Here is a 19,354-nt window from a genome sequence, read left to right as displayed (position 1 = left end):
CTGATCTGGGATTAGGTTTGACCCGCCATCGATCGATCGACCGATCCTTAGGTTCGGTCGACCGATCCCACCTAAATCGATCAGCCTTCCAATCCCGATTCTACTGCTCGGATAGAGTTTCTTCGTTCGGTCAACCTATCTCGTCGTTCGATCGACCGATCCCCAGCTCATCTGGTCTGATCAACTCGGCTCGACCACGTCACCGCTTATCCTCGGTTCGGTCGACCGATCTCAAGGTTCAGTCGACCGATCCCTCGGTCAAACTCGGTCTGATCTCTGAAAATCTGATCCTGCTGTACTAGGGTTCAGTCAACCAATCCATACGTTGATAAAGGTCGAATCTAACCCTGCAACAAAGTATTAGTCTCCTGTAAAATAGAGTTAGATAAATAATAATTAATTAAATAAAACAACTTTTGACAACCTTCGGACTGTCCGATTTTGACTTCGGATTTCCTCTGAAAACCTTAAGTCGAACCGACGCCTACTGTTCCCTCACAGGGGAACACTTCCTCACCTACTCCTCTCAGGAGAAGTTACTTGTTGCCAGATTGGTCCTCCAGACCGACTAGACTTTTGCTCAGCGCCCGAGACTTCCGGTCTTCATGTTGGACGTCCGCTCCATGATTCGTCCAGACTTCCACTGTAAGATACCGAAAAATTAAATAATAAATATTATTGGATGAAAATCTTATTGGATTTTTTTCCAGAATTTTTAGAAATGTTTAGAAAATTTTTCGGAGCTTGTACGACGAATTTTGAGGGGACGAATTGGCGAGTTCGGATTAAGCCTATTTGGGATACCCATTTAAGTGAGGAAATGTTTTATTTTCTTTTCCTTATTTTCCTTCTCCCCAGAACGCCGATCCTTCTTTCCCCGATCTCCTCTTCCCTCTGCCCAATCCTCGTCTCTTCTTTGACGCCGACGACGCCATGGAGTTGATTGCCGGCGGCTGAGCACCCCATCTCCTCCATCGATCGAGCTAGCTTGGAGGTCGCGTTTCCTTTCGAGTTGTCGCCTCTGCACAGGCAAGCTCTCAGTGGAGTTGATGGGAGATCCGAACCCTAGCCTTCGCCCTCTACCTTGCGGACCCGTGCCCTAGATCGTCGGGAGCCGAGAGTGTGTGTCGACGGCAGAGGTAGGTTTCTTGAGCCTTTCCTCTCTTCTGATTTCATCGCCATGGTCTTATTCCTTTCTTCCAAGCGACAACGGAGCCGTGTCTTAGATCCGAGCCATGCCTTCTCCTCAGAGCAGTGGTAATCCGACAAGGTGAAGGGTTTATTTCTTGTCTGATCCCCTCTCTGCCCTTCGGCAAGAAAGCACTATCTCTGATTGTTGACAATCTTGTAGGTGGAGGATTTACTTGATTCCGGCCATCACACCCCTGTCAACAGATGGGCACACCTGAAGTGGTTAGGTTTTGATGATTGATCACGGAGAAGGTGCCAAGTAAGATGGATTCCAGTAGGTGAGGCGTTGTTCGGTGGATGGAATTGGGGGTTTTCAGTTGCTCCACCTCTAGGATGTGAGGTTTTCTTGTTCTTGGTTCTGGCGGCAACCCCATCCAGCAACACCTTGTTCCAGCAGCATCAGCGGTTGTGAATTGAGGTAAGTTGTAAGATAGTTGAACTTTTGGTAGATTATGGTAAACAAAATATTGTAGTTAGATGATCATGGGTAGATTGGTTAGGTTTATGTATTGGATTGAATGTTGATTGTGTGAAATTTATTTAGGTTTAGATTTTTAATCTAATGGATGATTAGGGATTAGGTAACTAACCCTAATTAACCGTTAGATTTGATTAGGTAGATTGATGTTTGTGTTAATTCGGGTTTTACCCTAAATTAGTCTTAGGGATTTTATTTAGTTGTTTATATGAATTTAGCTAAATAAAATATATATATTGTTTGACACAGGACTCTGATTCGAGATGAGCGTCTCGACGTCGGATTTAGCTTGATTGGACCTTCTATTTGAGGCGGGTATTCCTTCCTTGTCCTTTATGTAGTTTTCTTTTGAGCTTAGTGCATGGCTATTATTCGATGGATCAGGCTGCTTTACCTTATATTGAGTTCGTTTGTTGCTTTCTTGCTTGATACTTATGCTTGATCTTTGAGGTTTCTAGTTATATCATATACAGTCTCAACTCTTGATTTCTACTCTGCTGTGTATACACATGTAGAGTATGTATTGTAGGGAATGTCTGGTTGATTGAATTACCATGCTGATTGTGCATAGGATGGGGATTGTACGTAGGATGGTATGTGTTATAGGAGTCATCATGTGGACCATACACTTACATATTGTATGTATACATGTATTTGTTATGTACTTTTGGAGGAGTTTGGTTGATTGTATATTTGTTATATATACACGTGTCTGGTGTGTTTATACTGGAGGATACATGTTGATTGTACTTATGTTCTGTGTACATGTGTTTGGTGAGATTATTGGAGATTGTTGGTTGATTATACATATGTAGTGTGTATAGATGTTTGGTAGGATATGTGGAGATATCATGATGATTATGTTCATGTTGTGGAGTACTTATGTGGATTTGGAGGTTGCATTAATGATGACAGTGTCTATATCATGATTATATATATACATCATGTTCATCATTCATTACATGCTGTCGATCATTGTCTTCCTTGTGTGAGAGAGTCGTCAATCGTTTTAGTTTAGCGTCGCACACTCGGCCACTCATGGATAGTGGTAGCTGGAGCAGTTGCCGCTCGTCCTGTCGTGCCACCCGGTCATGAGGTTTGTGAGATCCGGCATTATGAGCAGTCAGGGACCCTAATGCTATGTAGTTAGATAACTACTAGCGGGCTGTCCACCTCGACCACTCTATAGTGGGTTGGAGGGTAGTACAGTCGTCACAGACCCAAGCCTCTCGGCCATACAGGGGTCATGGTGTCTAGAGAGGTGGCGGGGGTGACCATGGAGCATGTGTAAGATACCGAAAAATTAAATAATAAATATTATTGGACGAAAAATCATATTGGATTTTTCGGAAATTTTTAGAAATTTTTTGAGATTTAAACGAAGTCCGTATGACTCGTTTTGAGGGGATAAATTCTGAGTACAGTGGAGGCCGAATTGGAATACCCAATTAATGTAGGATTTGATTGAGGAATTAACTTAGGTTTTAATTACCTAAACCTAAGTTATATATGCTAATTGAACCTAATTTGCTTTCTTCTACCGATTCTTCCCCCAACTTCTTCCCCGATTCCTTTCGTCCCGAGACTCACCAGCGATCGGTGATCTCCCTCTTCCCCTCTCGGCGTCGCCGGCGCGAGCAACCACCGGAGCTTTGAGGGGGAAGCAACTGGCCGATCTTTCTTCCCCTCTCATTTTCCCCTCTTCTGCTTCCTCTCACGTGCACGGACGACCCGACGCCGACGGCTTCCCCGACGATCTCATCCTCGCCGCGTCATTGGAGGAACACCGCCGAATCTTGGAGATAAGGAGGTTATTCGGATCATATTTGGTGGAGCTCTCGTCTTCTCTGCTGGTCCTTGCGCGCGGTCGACAGCGATCGGAGGGATCCAATCTAGGGCACAACAAGATTTGGGATCGCAACGCCCTACTAGCCGATTGACCACCTTCAATCCTCCTCCTGGATCCGATCACTGGGGTATGCTCTGTATCTTCCCACTAGACGGATCGAATAGGGTGATCAACCTTGGTAAGCTTCATCCGAATTCATATGGAATCAAGGTCTTGCCTTAATTGTTTCCAATTTTTGTTCTTCTTTCTGTCCTGGAATAGAGAAAGCATTGGATCAGTATGTGGTGGACCTTCCTTGTTGCCGACCATTGCCAATTCTACTTCTTCAAGCTATGCAGGCTTCGGGTGAGAAGGTAAGGGGCTGTTGTAGTGAGTTTTGTATTATGGATTAGGGCTTCAACAATCCTTTGGTGTATAATGGATTTTCTGGATTGATTCTTGGAGAGAAATGTGTGTGTATGTGCTCTTGTAGTTTTCGGATAGGGGATCATAGTGCTGTTGAGCTACTGGATTTGTTGTCATACCTCAAGGTGAGTGTTTTCTAGTGATGTACCTATGGTATTCTCATTAGTATGATGCTAAATTAGGTTTTCTAAGGAATCTAGGGTTTTATGCTTGCTTAGATTATAAGTGGTGAGTAGATGTATTGAGTTAACTCATATTGATATTAGATTATGGATTTTTGGATTGGATGAGTTATGGGTTGGATAATTGAAGCATGTTAACAAGAAGAGTTAACTAATTGAATTGGATTAATTCATGAGGAGTTTTGATTGGATTAATTGATTGGTGTGGATTATGTTTGGTTTAGAAGGAGTTGGATTAAGGATGGATTTAATATCGTATTGGATTTGGATCACTAGGTGGAGTTAAACATGATCATTATTAGTATGTGTTGGATTGATTGAGGATTGTTTGGAGGATTAATCAGAGATAAGATTTAGTTGGAATGATCCTAGTTGGGTTAGGGATTTTATTTAGCTATTTAATCATATGAATTTAGCTAAATGAAATATATGTATTGATTTATGCAGGACTTTGATATGGGATGTTCATTTCGATATGGGCGGTTCTATTGATACGAGATATATCAAGGCGGGTATTTCTTTCTTGGCCTCTTTATAGTTTCTTTGAAACTTAGTGCATGATCATTATTGGATGAATTAGGCTGCTTTATCTTATATCATGCTCGATTGCTGTTTTTCCTACATGATACTTATGCTTGACCCTTGTGATGATCTATTTAATTCATATACAGTCTCTACTCTTGATATCTAGTCTGTTGTGATTTCACGTGTAGAGTATGTCTTGTAGGGATTGTCGGGCTGTTGGTATTACCATGTTGATTGGGTATATGATGTGGATTGTACATAGGTGGGTATGTGTTATAGGAGTCATCTTGTTGACCATGCATTTACATGGGGTGTGTACATACGTATTTGTCATGTACTTTTGGAGGAGTTGTGTTGATTGTATGTTTGGGGTATATACACATGTCTGTTGTGTTTTTACTGGAGGATACATGTTGATTGTACTTATATTTTGTATACATGTGTCTGGTGGGATTATTGGAGATTTTTTGTTGATTATACATGTGTAGTGTGTACATATGTTTGGTGGGATACGTGGAGGTATCATGACGATTATACTCTTGTTGGAGGTATTTATGAGGTTTGGGGTTGTTGCATGGATGATGATTATATATATATATATATATCATGTTCATCATTCATTGCATCTGATGATCATTATCTCCCTTGTGGTTGAGAGAGTCATCAGTTGGTTTGGGAATAGCACCGCACACTTGCTGCTAGTCCTGTCGTGCCACCCGGTCATGAGGTTTTGTGAGATCCGGCGTTGTGAGCAGTCAGGGACCCTGATGCTATGTAGCTAGATAGTTATTAGCGGACTGTCCGCCTCGACCACTATATAGTGGGCTGGAGGGTAGTACAGTCGTCACAGACCCAAGCCTCTCGGCCATACAGGGGTCGTGGTATTTGGAGAGGTGGCGGGGGTGACCATGGAGCATGCATGCACTTTTGCATATGATGCGCGGTGCATCTGGGGTTATATTTGTATACATGGCTAGTAGATACTAGTTGCATGTGATTGTCATTGTTGCACTTGATTGAGATATGGTTGTTGCATTTGGTTGTCATGCTGCATACATGTCATTTATTTTACATGTATATGCAGTCGTATTTATATTGCACAGGTGTCACGGGTATATCTGTTGCAGATCCGGTGAGTTTACTGATCATTGTACCATGTGTCGATTCTAGATTGGGTATGTATCCGTCATTATGTTAGTTGTGGTTTGTACAGTTTATGTCAGGTTATTATGTCAGATATGTTTAGGTGCATTGATTATGATAGTATGATCATGCTCTTTATTCTCTACTTAGACTGTATACTTGTGATCTCCATGTTTATTTATAGACTATGCACTATCTTCTCTATTACCCGCTGAGTTACCTATACTCACCACCGCATGTATATCCTTATGTTTTCAGGTAGATGGTTGGAGTGTCGCTCGGAGTATCTTGTCTGCCGGGTCCTACGTTACATCCGAAGGTCGTTTCTGGTTTTGTATATGCTTTATTTGTATTTTTTGTATTTGGTGTGTTGTTGTATTTGTTGTTGTGGTTGTTGTATAAAGCCTAGCCGGCTAGCAGTGTGTTGATTGCGTTGTATTGGGCTTTCCGTTATCGTTTTTCCGCTGTGTTGGTTTGTTTTGTACAGCCGTGTGGGTTGTTTTATATATAACTGCGTAGTTGTGATTGTTTCATTCCAGCCTTGTGGGATGTTATTATAACTGCGTGGTTGTGTATATAAATATTTCAGCCGCATGTGGCTGATGTATATTGTGGATGTAGAAAGTTTCAGATTGTCCGCTATACAGGGGAAGTGTTGCCGAAATTTCTTCGGACAGGGACTTTCCCGGGGCATGACAATTTAGTGGTATCAGAGCAGGTACGATGCCTGTTATTCGTGTTTTGGATTTTATGATTCTATTTTTTTTTCTTGATGTGACTTTTCCGGTTTTGGGACCAAGCAGCAGCAGGACATCTCCAAGCAATAGGAGGTATGTTTGCATGTTGTTATCTTACATTTCTATTAGTTCATGCATAGTTGTGATGTGTGTTTGTACTCTCTTGTTAGTACTTGCTTAGTTGATTGTATCATGCATTTCATGTGTTGGGTCAATCATTGATCATGGTTGACCCTATTGGAGATCAACGTTTTACAGTCTCAGGGGATTTGTCATATCATACTACCAGTAGTGTTAGTGTCTGCTACTACTGTTGGTTGATAGTTAGTGTCACATACCAGTTGTCTGTTACTATTAGTTGGGTTATGGATAGTATTTGTGTACTACAGTTGACTTTGTTAGTAGAGTATCGGTCTACTCTTGTTGGCTCAGTCATTTTAGGATTAATTTACTTGGTCGACTTGTGTAGTTTCTATTTGACTTATCACCCTTGTTGACTTGGGTAGTTGTGTATCATTTACCTTAGTTTAATTAGTGGAGGATTGATATACTCTTGTTGGATCATATAGTAGTTGATCGATTTGTTTATGTTGATCTGATCAGTAGGAGATCAACTTACTCTATTTTTAGATATTCCTATCTTTGGGATACTCGTGCTTGGTTAGATATTTTGGGAGATATACTTGAGTACATGACTTGTACCGTCATGGGGAGGACTGAGTTAGCCGTATACCATTCTCAGCTTGGTCAACCTGTAGAGGGTTGTCATATCCTATTCCATGGAGACTTTGACCATGGACTGTTTTTACCTGAGAGGATGACTTAGAAGGTATATTCGGATATGATACTTCCACTGATGTGGGAAAAGTGTAAGGCTACATGCTTAACACTTATGAGATACAATCGTTACTAGTGTGTATTAGTTGGAGAGTACATTTGGATATATGATTTGTATTGATGTAAGAGAGTTGAAGTTAGCTGCTTAACCTTTACGTGACCCGGTACCACGTAAAGGAAGAAGCAGAGAATGTTTTTGGAGATCAGATCATCACTTAGTGATTTCCTTAAGGTGTTTGGAGAGAGAGTAGTTCTCTACTTCTTCGTTAGCATGATGGATTATAAGGCGATGATCAGTCGACTCACCTAATGTTGTTCCATGGGAGATCCTGACTCATGGAACTATTGGATATGATTAAATATTCATGATGTACATAGTGATATATACCCCGCAATGGTGCAGAGGAAGTGGTGTTAGTTGAGTAATACCTAGGAAGTCCGACTGTAACTAGGTATAATTTCAGATGATGATCTTTGAGGAGTAGAGCATCAATTGACGGATATTTTGATCAGCTATTTAGTTGTAGCGTTCCTCTATCTTTGTGTTCATTGCTCGATGCTAGAGGTTGCTGAACCTTAGGTGGAGCAATCACAGTATGATGGGGTACAATACAATGACTAGACGATTCAGCTAACATTGTCTCTATCAGGTGGCTCAAGACCTTGACCACGTGATCATTGTACCAGGTCTTGTAGGCTATATCTCAGATTGGAGGGTTCGACCTTTTTATCAGCATTTGTCGAGGGACATATGTTGAGAATGATTGGGAGATCAGGTGTGGTGATATGTTGTCTTTTGATGATCTATTATTTAACGTTTGATGTTGACAGTGACATGGAGTGTAGTGGGTTTGTGATATATATGGATTTATGGATTTAGTGATTTGTAGTGGGTGATTAGATTACAAACTTGCTGTTGGTGATCTTATGGTTGAGTGAGCCTATTGTACGTATATTCTGAGACTTTGGTGTTACCATTTAGGCATACTGTGCCCTAGATGTTTCATGGACGATGTTGTGATATATTCCTGATCCGAGGAGGATCACGTACACCATCTTCACATAGCTCTAGAGATGTTTCGACGGGAACGTCTATATGTGAAGTTCAGTAGTGCGTATTTTGATTGTCTTCTGCGAGATTTTTGGGACACATGGTCTTTGGTAGAGGGATATCGGTGGATCCACAAGAGATAGAGGTTGTTATCAGTTGGGAGTAGGCGTAGTCTATACCGGAGATTCACTGTTCCTTTCGTGGTCTGGCAGGATATTATCGGAGATTAGTTGAGGGTTTTCTCCAGCACTATGTCGTTGACTGGACTGTTTAGGAAGGGTATGGAATTTTCTTAGATAGATGCTTGTGAGATCAATTTAGATAGCTGCACTATTCTTAGTAGCACTTTCTAGTGTAGACGGATTTGCACTCTACACAGATGTATCGTACTTGGGGTTTGGTGCAATTCCGATATAGCATGAGCAGAGTAGTCTCATGCTAGTAGTTAGAATTCTCGTATAATGAGAATTAGATTCCTTATCTCTATGGGAGATTATGTGTGTTTTCGGTGTCACTTCTTATCTGGGAGAAGTTTCTGCAGGAAACAACTCTTTCTGGATTTGTGGTATATGTTGTATAGAGATTTGGAGCATTCTTATTGGTAGAAAAATATGAAGAAATACACCGCGGATTTTGTAGCTTGATGTCTATTATGTCAGCAAGTGGAGGTTGAACATCAGAGATTAATAATATTGCCTCCGTTGATTTGGGTACTAGAGTGGAGTTGGGAGCATGTTATGATGGATTTTGTTGTGGGATTATCCAGGACTACAAAGAGGATAATTAAGTCGGGTAATCATTGAGTTGTTGAGGACTATGCTCCCTAGCTAACGATTTGTAGGACGGATTCTTTTGGATTGAGTAGCAGGATTATACTGTGGAGAGATTTCTGGACCTTATGGTATATCTCTGAGTGGGGCATCAGATGGAGATCTGCGATTTCACATTTTGGTTCTGACCGAGATTACAGTGGACTTTCGGTTTGTAACTTTGTTTTAGTATAGATTTTCACCCTCAGACTTGTTGATAGTTTGAGCGATCTATACAGGTGTTGGAGGATTTATTGATAGTGGATTTTGGATTTTAGAAGTGTTTGATTTATCCACAGAGGGAGTAGCGGGAGTAGGATGAGTTCATAGCTCACAAAGTTGTCGCTAGTCATTTGGAGGAGGATTATCATGTTTGGAGATATGTTTATGATACTTGGATGAGTGACATATGAGTATGTTAATTGGTAGTTACCTTGGAGGAGGGTCCCTGAGTTGACCAGTAAATTTGAGGACCAAATTTTTTATTAGTGGGGGAGAATGTAAGATACCGAAAAATTAAATAATAAATATTATTGGACGAAAAATCGTATTGAATTTTTCGGAAATTTTTAGAAATTTTTTGGGATTTAAACGGAGTCCGTATGACTCGTTTTGAGGGGATAAATTCTGGGTACAGTGGAGACCGAATTAGAATACCCAATTAATATGGGATTTGATTGAGGAATTAACTTAGGTTTTAATTACCTAAACCTAAGTTATATATGCTAATTAAACCTAATTTGCTTTCTTCTACCGATTCTTCCCCCAACTTCTTCCCCGATTCCTTTCGTCCCGAGACTCACCAGCGATCGGTGATCTCCCTCTTCCCCTCTCGGCGTCGCCGACGCGAGCAACCACCGGAGCTTTGAGGGGGAAGCAACTGGCCGATCTTTCTTCCCCTCTCATTTTCCCCTCTTCTGCTTCCTCTCACGTGCACGGACGACCCGACGCCGACGGTTTCCCCGACGATCTCATCCTCGCCGCGTCATTGGAGGAACGCCGCCGGATCTTGGAGATAAGGAGCTTATTCGGATCATATCTGGTGGAGCGCTCGTCTTCTCTGCTGGTCCTTGCGCACGGTCGACAGCGATCGGAGGGATCCGATCTAGGGCACAACAAGATTTGGGATCGCAACGCCCTCCTAGCCGATTGACCACCTTCAATCCTCCTCCTGGATCCGATCACTGGGGTATGCTCTGTATCTTCCCACTAGACGGATCGAATAGGGTGATCAACCTTGGTAAGCTTCATCCGAATTCATATGGAATCAAGGTCTTGCCTTAATTGTTTCCAATTTTTGTTCTTCTTTCTGTCCTAGAATAGAGAAAGCATTGGATCAGTATGTGGTGGACCTTCCTTGTTGCCGGCCATTGCCAATTCTTCTTCTTCAAGCTGTGCAGGCTTCGGGTGAGAAGGTAAGGGGCTGTTGTGGTGAGTTTTGTATTGTGGATTAGGGCTTCAACAATCCTTTGCTATATAATGGATTTTCTGGATTGATTCTTGGAGAGAAATGTGTGTGTATGTGCTCTTGTAGTTTTCGGACAGGGGATCATAGTGCTGTTGAGCTACTGGATTTGTTGCCATACCTCAAGGTGAGTGTTTTCTAGTGATGTACCTATGGTATTCTCATTAGTATGATGCTAAATTAGGTTTTCTAAGGAATCTAGGGTTTTATGCTGTAAAATACCGGAAAATGGCGAATAATGATAAGGGAATTTTCTGAAATTTTTAGAAATTTTTCGGGAATTTTTCGGAGCTCGTATGAACGAATTAACCAGGACAAAAATGGGGCCCGGAAAAACCTGTTTAGGCTACCCATTTAATTGAGGAAATATTTTATTTTCCTTATTTATTTCTTTTATTTTTCTTTTATTGCTTTTTCTCGTTTCTTTCCCTATCCTCGCCGAACTGTGCCTTTCCTCCCGATTTCCCCCTGCGACGCTGAGCCCTAACCACCTCGCGTCGACGCCTTCCTTCTTCTCCTCTCACGCGACGGTTCCACCTTCTCCTCTTCATCTTCTTCCTCTCCTCATCCATGCCGAGTCGTGCGCCAATCACCGGCCACAGGGAAGCCAGCACCGTTGCCTCTGCCCTAGCGTCGACGCCCCACTCCCGACGCCACAGCCGTCGCGGTCGATCGCTTGCCACCCGAGCTCTCGTCTCCGGCCGATTCCCTGTGCGCTAGTTTGGGTTCACAGCACCGACGCCGCCCGATCCCGCACTTCTCCCATCTGCTGATCTCTGGTTCTTCTCCGATCAACAACGCCGTCGGCTATTGCCGGAGCTGCAGAGTCCCTCTATCGCGGAGGTCATGCCCTAGCCCCTCTGTTGCGATTTGGCAGCACTCCAGCCGAGCCCTAGTTTCCGGTCTGTGGTTTCCAAGGGTGTTCGGTTGCTCCGGCTGCACTTGGGGTCTCCTTCGGCAGATGTGAATCTGGATTGGGGGTGAAGCTTGCAAGGTATTGGATTTATAGGATTTGACTTCATGATTTGTACTGGAATTGTAAACTATATACAGCAGGATTTGGGACTTGTAGTGTTGGATTTGGAGGTTAGCGGCTCCACCTAGCTCCGAGCATTATTCTGGCAGTAACTTCTCCGGTTGTGATTCAACAGAGGAGGGCAAATTAGGTAAGTTTTAGAAGTGATTTCGATTGTACATTGGAGTTGGTTTGTTAATTGATAATGGTGTTATGTTTGGTGGTGGAAAATAATTTCTAAATATGAGTGTGGATTGGAGGAAATGGTTGTGTTGATTTGAGGTACTAGATTTACTGAGAAAGAGATTTAATAGAGGGATAAATCAGATTTAGTTGATGATTAATTGTGTTTGTCTATTGGAGGAATTTATCCTTGCTGTAGTTACACATAAAATGGAAATTTGGAATAGTTAGGGTTTCTGGTAAATAAGGATTTTGGGTTTAGCTATTCTATTTACAAATAAAACTTGGCTAAATCGTACGATTTATTACAGGATGTTGATTCGGGACAAGCACTTCGACATAAAGGTTGATTAGCTCGATCTACATTGGAGGCGGGTACCTCTTGACTTATCTTTTATGATATTGTCTTTGGATATGCATAGTATTTTATAACTACAAGCAATGAACATGTTTGTCTTTGGTATGCCACTGTTTGATATCCATAGCATGTTAGGTTTATCGCCTGTGACGTATCCGTGCTTATATCATGTGATTTATTGCCGTGAGTACTGTATTACCATAAGTATCTTAGTTTCTAGAATAAGTGACATACCATGTTTTACTGAGGTTAGGACTAGGTTCTGGACTTTTGGTTTCAGTCATATGTATCGAGATTATCTGATACTTAGGTTTTATGCCATGACTGGCTTGTGTACCTCTATTTGTATATCATATATGATTCGTGTACCTAGACCTTGATTCTTGATATGTGCATATTATTGGTACTTATGTTATGGAAGGAGATATGTTTAGGATCTAGGTTGCTATACCATAGAGGACCTGTATGCCCTAGATCCGTGGATTGACCTACTGATACTGCAGTACCCATTTTGTATATATGGATATGGTTATGTTGATCAGTTTTTGTTATGCATAGTGACATGCATCATGATTGCATGCTATGCGATTGTCGGCTCCACTATGGTTGAGCCCATCGTCAGTTACATGTACTGCACACACCACCACTCATGGATTAGTGGTATATCAGACAGGTGTGTGGCGGTTCTGCTGTTTGGCTCCGTTGGTCTAAGGACTCAGCGTGGTAGCCGGCAGACAGTTCCGCTCTGTTTAGCTCCGCTGGCATTTAGAGTAGCAGTGTAGTAGCCGGCAGACGGTGGACTCTGTTTGGCTCCGTTGATAGCCGGCAGAGATTTCCTCTCCGTCATCGTGTACCGGGAGATGAGAGCATTGAGCTCCCATTTATGATTTGGGGTCACAGGACAAGAGTACTCCGACATCCCGTCCACTCGGTCACCAATAGGAGTAGTGACGACCGAGTGCACGGTTGTCACAGTACCCACTTGGTCTCACCATTTGTGTGTGAGATGACCGACTGGTTGCCAGAGCATCATTAGCATCATATGCATTGATGCATTTATATTTTATGATTGTGTTTGCTGCATTTGTTGCTGCATTTTGGTTGGATACATACTTTTGACTGCATACAGGATTATTGACACTTCCGGTTTGACGACCCTTTTTGCGGATAGGAGTTCTGGTGAGTACAACTTCTCGTTACCTTTCAGTTTTGCATATTCCTATATATGATTAGGAAGTTGTATTCCATTGTTCTTTGTTAGATATATCTTACTACTCATGTCCATTGGTATTCATGAGTTGTTGAACTCACCCCGCTGATACTATCTTTTCAGGTACCAGGTTGGTTTTGGTGTCGCTTGGAGTATCCTGTCTGCTGGTCCCCACGTCACATCAGAGGACTTATCGGTTTCACGTATGTTTTGTTTGTTTATGTATCAGTTTGTTTAGCTCTGTACTCCGGTTTTGTTTTTTTTGGAGTGTTGATGTTGTTATGTGGTATGTTGTATTTGTTGTTGGTTGTGTAAGCCTAGCCGGCTAGTAGTTTTTGTGCTTTGGTTGGTATTGGGTTTCTGTCATTTTCGTTGTGTTGGTTTTGTTCCAGCCGTGTGGGCTGATGATATATATATAACTGCGTGGTTGTGTGTATATTCCAGCCGCCTGTGGCTGATGTATATTATGCCTGTAGAAATGCTTCAGATTGTCACCCGTACAGGGGAGGTGCTGCCGAAATTTCTTCGGACAGGGACTCCTCCAGGGCGTGACATATGCTTGCTTAGATTATAAGTGGTGAGTAGATGTATTGAGTTAACTCATATTGATATTAGATTATGGATTTTTGGATTGGATGAGTTATGGGTTGGATAATTGAAGCATGTTAACAAGAAGAGATAACTAATTAAATTGGATTAATTCATGAGGAGTTTTGATTGGATTAATTGATGGGTGTGGATTAGGTTTGGTTTAGAAGGAGTTCGATTAAGGATGGATTTAATATCGTATTGGATTTGGATCACTAGGTGGAGTTAAACATGATCATTATTGGTATGTGTTGGATTGATTGAGGATTGTTTGGAGGATTAATCAGAGATCAGATTTAGTTGGAATGATCCTAGTTGGGTTAGGGATTTTATTTAGTTATTTAATCATATGAATTTAGCTAAATGAAATATATGTATTGATTTATGTAGGACTTTGATATGGGATGTTCATTTCGATATGGGCGGTTCTATTAATACGAGATATATCAAGACGGGTATTTCTTCCTTGGCCTCTTTATAGTTTCTTTGAAACTTAGTGCATGATCATTATTGGATGAATTAGGCTGCTTTATCTTATATCATGATCGATTGCTGTTTTTCCTGCATGATACTTATGTTTGACCCTTGTGATGATCTATTTAATTCATATACAGTCTCTACTCTTGATATCTACTCTGTTGTGATTTCACGTGTAGAGTATGTCTTGTAGGGATTGTCGGGTTGTTGGTATTACCATGCTGATTGGGTATATGATGTGGACTGTACATAGGTGGGTTTGTGTTATAGGAGTCATCTTGTTGACCATGCATTTATATGGGGTGTGTACATACGTATTTGTCATGTACTTTTGGAGGAGTTGTGTTGATTGTATGTTTGGGGTATATACACATGTCTGTTGTGTTTTTACTGGAGGATACATGTTGATTGTACTTATATTTTGTGTACATGTGTCTGGTGGGATTATTGGAGATTTTTGGTTGATTATACATGTGTAGTGTGTACATATATTTGGTGGGATACGTGGAGGTATCATGACGATTATACTCTTGTTGGAGGTATTTATGAGGTTTGAGGTTGTTGCATGGATGATGATTATATATATATATATATATATATATATATATATATATATATATATATATATATCATGTTCATCATTCATTGCATCTGATGATCATTATCTCCCTTGTGGTTGAGAGAGTCATCAGTTGGTTTGGGAATAGCACCGCACACTCGGCCACTCATGGGTAGTGGTAGCTGGAGCAGTTGCTGCTAGTCCTGTCATGCCACCCGGTCATGAGGTTTTGTGAGATCCGGCGTTGTGAGCAGTCAGGGACCCTGATGTTATGTAGCTAGATAGCTATTAGCGGAATGTCCGCCTCGACCACTATATAGTGGGCTGGAGGGTAGTACAGTCGTCACAGACCCAAGCCTCTCGGCCATACAGGGGTCGTGGTATCTGGAGAGGTGGCGAGGGTGACCATGGAGCATGCATGCATTTTTGCATATGATGCGCGGTGCATCTGGGGGTTATATTTGCATACATGCCTAGTAGATACTAGTTGCATGTGATTGTCGTTGTTGCACTTGATTGAGATATGGTTGTTGCATTTGGTTTCCATGCTGCATACATGTCATTTATTTTACATGTATATACAGTCGTATTTATATTGCACAGGTGTCATGGGTATATCTGTTGCAAATCCGGTGAGTTTACTGATCATTGTACCATGTGTCGATTCCAGATTGGGTATGTATCCGTCATTATGTTAGTTGTATTACTGATCATTACTGATCATTTTACATGTATATGCAGTTGTATTTATATTGCACAGGTGTCATGAGTGGGTTTGTTGCAGATCCGGTGAGTTTACTAATCATTGTACTATGTGTCGTTTCTAGATTGGGTATGCGCTTATCATTTTGTTGGTTGTAGTATGTGCAATTTTTGTATGTCAGTTATGATCGTTATACCATGTGAGATAGACTGGTACTGGTAGTTGTGTTTATTGGATATATTAGAATCATCATCTTCTTTATGCTCTACTGAGACTATCTTCTTTTGATCTCCATGTTTATTTATAGACCATGCACTATCCTGTCTATTACCCGTTGAGTTACCTATACTCACGACCACATATATATCTTTATGTTTTCAGGTAAATGGTTGGAGTGTCGCTCGGAGTATCCTGTCTGCCGGGTCCTACGTCACATCCGAAGACCGTTTTCGGTTTTGTATATGTTTTATTTGTATTTGGTATTTGCTATATTTGGTGTGTTGTTGTATTTGTTGTTGTGGTTGTTGTATAAAGCCTAGTCGGCTAGCAGTGTGTTGATTTGTTTTGTATTGGGCTTTCCGTTATCGTTTTTCCGCTGTGTTGGTTTTTAATGCAGCCGAGTGAGATGTTCATTGTATATATATAACTGCGTGGTTGTATTTGATTATATTCCAGCCAAGTGGGCTAAATATAAACTGCGTGGTTGTGTTGGGATCTAGTGCGCCAAAGATGCGGAAACGCAGCGGAAAAATTACTAGATCCTCTTATTCAGCAGATCCATGTGAAGGGAAGAAACATTTTCTATTCATAATCTATAGTAAGCTATAGATAGGATTATACCTTTGATGCGAGCCCTTCGCAATCCCGACAGCAACCTCTGGTTGTTTAGATACAGATCTCAGCGCGTTCAAGCATCCGCGCCTCTATGATATCCACACGAACAAGTCTTGTCTTTGATTGTCTCACAAATAAAGCAAGATGGAGAGGGAAAACACACAAGGTTGTGCTAGCAACCTATATGTGTGTCTCGGCCAAGAAAAGGGAAGGAGGAAGAAGAAGATCAAGGGGACTTTTCACCTACTCAAGCAATGAAAAACTAATGAAAAATATCATCCAAATGATATTTATAACTATCTCATGGTATACCAAGAGTCTCCATCCTTTCATCTTCTAATCACCTTTTCATCTTTTAATCTAATGGCTCAAAATTAACCATTTAATCCAATGGTTCAATTTTGACCATTCAACTTCCTTTGCAAACTCAAGTTCACCCAATGAGCCTAACTCATTGATTCCCATGCAATTGAACTCAATCCAACAATTGGATCCCTTTGAGTCTAACTCAATGAGTCAAATTCGGATTACACTTAATCCATTGATTCATCACATGAACCCATCTCCATATCAACTTATTCTTTGTGTGTGACCCTATAAGCTCTCGTAACGTTGGCAATGTACCCAAATCAACATTTGCGATACATAAATAATGAGTGACATCTAGCAAGGCATCATTGCTACCCAAGTGACGAGAAAGTCGAGATCCGACCTAACCTGTTCGTGGCTATCATCATGTATGACTTGGTTCCTCTATTCTTGATATCTAGATTGATCAATGAGGCATAGACCGTGTCATCCTCTTATCAATCTTTGTGTTTCTTGATCTCCAAGTAGACACACTTATCAAATAAGCTCAATATCTCATATTGACTTATTTACGCAGGGCCATGCTTTCTTGTATCCTACTAATCAAGGGGTCCACAGATATCACTTCCATCATATGGAAGGGATAGATCCCATCTACATCACTTACATCTCTCCGCATAATTCATTGCATACCCAGTGATCGACTTTATAGTCCACCCTATTACGGGTGACGTTTGACGATACCAAAGTATACAACTCCTTATGTAGGGAATCGTAGTGACTTCAGGTCTAAGGACTATTCATACCAATAGTCACATGAGAATATTTATGGCACTCATACGACGATCCATGAAACATTCTTATGGTGGGTCATTCAGTATATATTCTCTAATATGTACCCATGTGTCAACCTGATATCTCATATCCATGACTTGTGAGATCAAGTCATCCGTTGACTTACATGCTAGTCTCAATGCATTAATATTGCCCTTGTATATTAATGTTCGATTAGGAATAATTAAGAGTAGTATTCTCTACAATATCTCACTATCAATTCAACCAATTGATATACTGTAGATAAGAACCTACTACCCAAGGACATTATTATATTTATTCAATCAACACTGAACTGCAATAAATATAATAACCAACTTTGCCTTTTATTAATAATGATATATGATACAAAATGAGCCCTTTACAATCATCTCATAATTGATACTAGGGCTAATATTAATAGGTTGTGTATATATTCTAGCCGCATGTGGCTGATGTATTTTGTATGTATGTATGCTTCAGATTATCATCGGTACAAGGGAGATGCTGTCAAAATTTTTCGGTAGGGACTCCTTTGGGGGCGTGACATCCACCCGATCCGCGACCACCAGGATTTCAACCTAGAGTCCCTGACTCTAGGATTTTGCCCGAAGCACTCGACCCGCCAAGACTTTCCACCTAGGGTTACCACCCCTAGTACCTAGGGTTACCACCCCTAGTACCTAGGGTTACCACCCCTAGGATTTTCCACCTGCCTAACTGCAGCTAGGATTTTTCATCACCTAAGGTTACCACCCCCTAGGACCTAGGGTTACCACCCCCTAGGGTTTTCTACCTACCTAGAATCCATGGACTTTTGCCTAAGACAACTTAGAACTTTCCTGCAAGCTTAATCAACCATATTAGACAATAAGACATCTTAAATTTTGAATCCTTTGTCATTATCAAAATATAGGTTTGATCATCTGGTACTTTTTGCACCAACACTTTCTTACCATAAAAGTTGATTCGTCTTCATCGAGCGATGTGTCAGAATCCGATTTATTTTTCTAGTTAGCTTTGAGTGCTAGGTTTTGACTTGATTTTTTTTCTTTCCATAGACCTGTGCATCTTGATTCATGTAATTCAAAAGTAAAAAATAAATTCTCCAAAGTACATACCTCAAGGTCTTTGGAGATGTAGAATGAGTCTACTATAGAAGTCCACTTAGGGGTTCTCGGGAAAGTATTTAATGCATATCTTAGCGAATCTTAGTTTGTTACCATTGCTCCGAGATTCATGAGTTTGGTAATTAGCTCCTTGATTTTTGCATGTAGATGAGCTACTGCCTCTTCCTTTTTCATCTGGAGATTGCTAAGTTGATTCTGAAGAAGGTCTAATTTTACGAGTTTAGCTTTCGAGGTCCCTTCGTGCAACTCCAGGAACTTTTCCCAAAGTTTTATAGTTGACTCGTAGGCTCCGATTCGATTAACTTCTTATGGTGATAGAACACTTAGTAGATGGAACTCTACTTTGTTATTTTCCACGAAGTTGGCTTTCTCCACAAGTGTTCTTCTTTCTTAGCTCCGTGTTGATCTATAGGTGCTACAAAACCATGCTTAATAGTGAGAAAAGTATCAAAATCCATTTTTAAAGAATACCTCCATTTTCTTTTTCTAATTTATAAAATCTC

The sequence above is a fragment of the Zingiber officinale genome, chromosome 2A, assembly GCF_018446385.1.
Source record: "Zingiber officinale cultivar Zhangliang chromosome 2A, Zo_v1.1, whole genome shotgun sequence".
NCBI classification, from domain to species: domain Eukaryota; kingdom Viridiplantae; phylum Streptophyta; class Magnoliopsida; order Zingiberales; family Zingiberaceae; genus Zingiber; species Zingiber officinale.
This window is presented reverse-complemented; position numbering follows the sequence as displayed.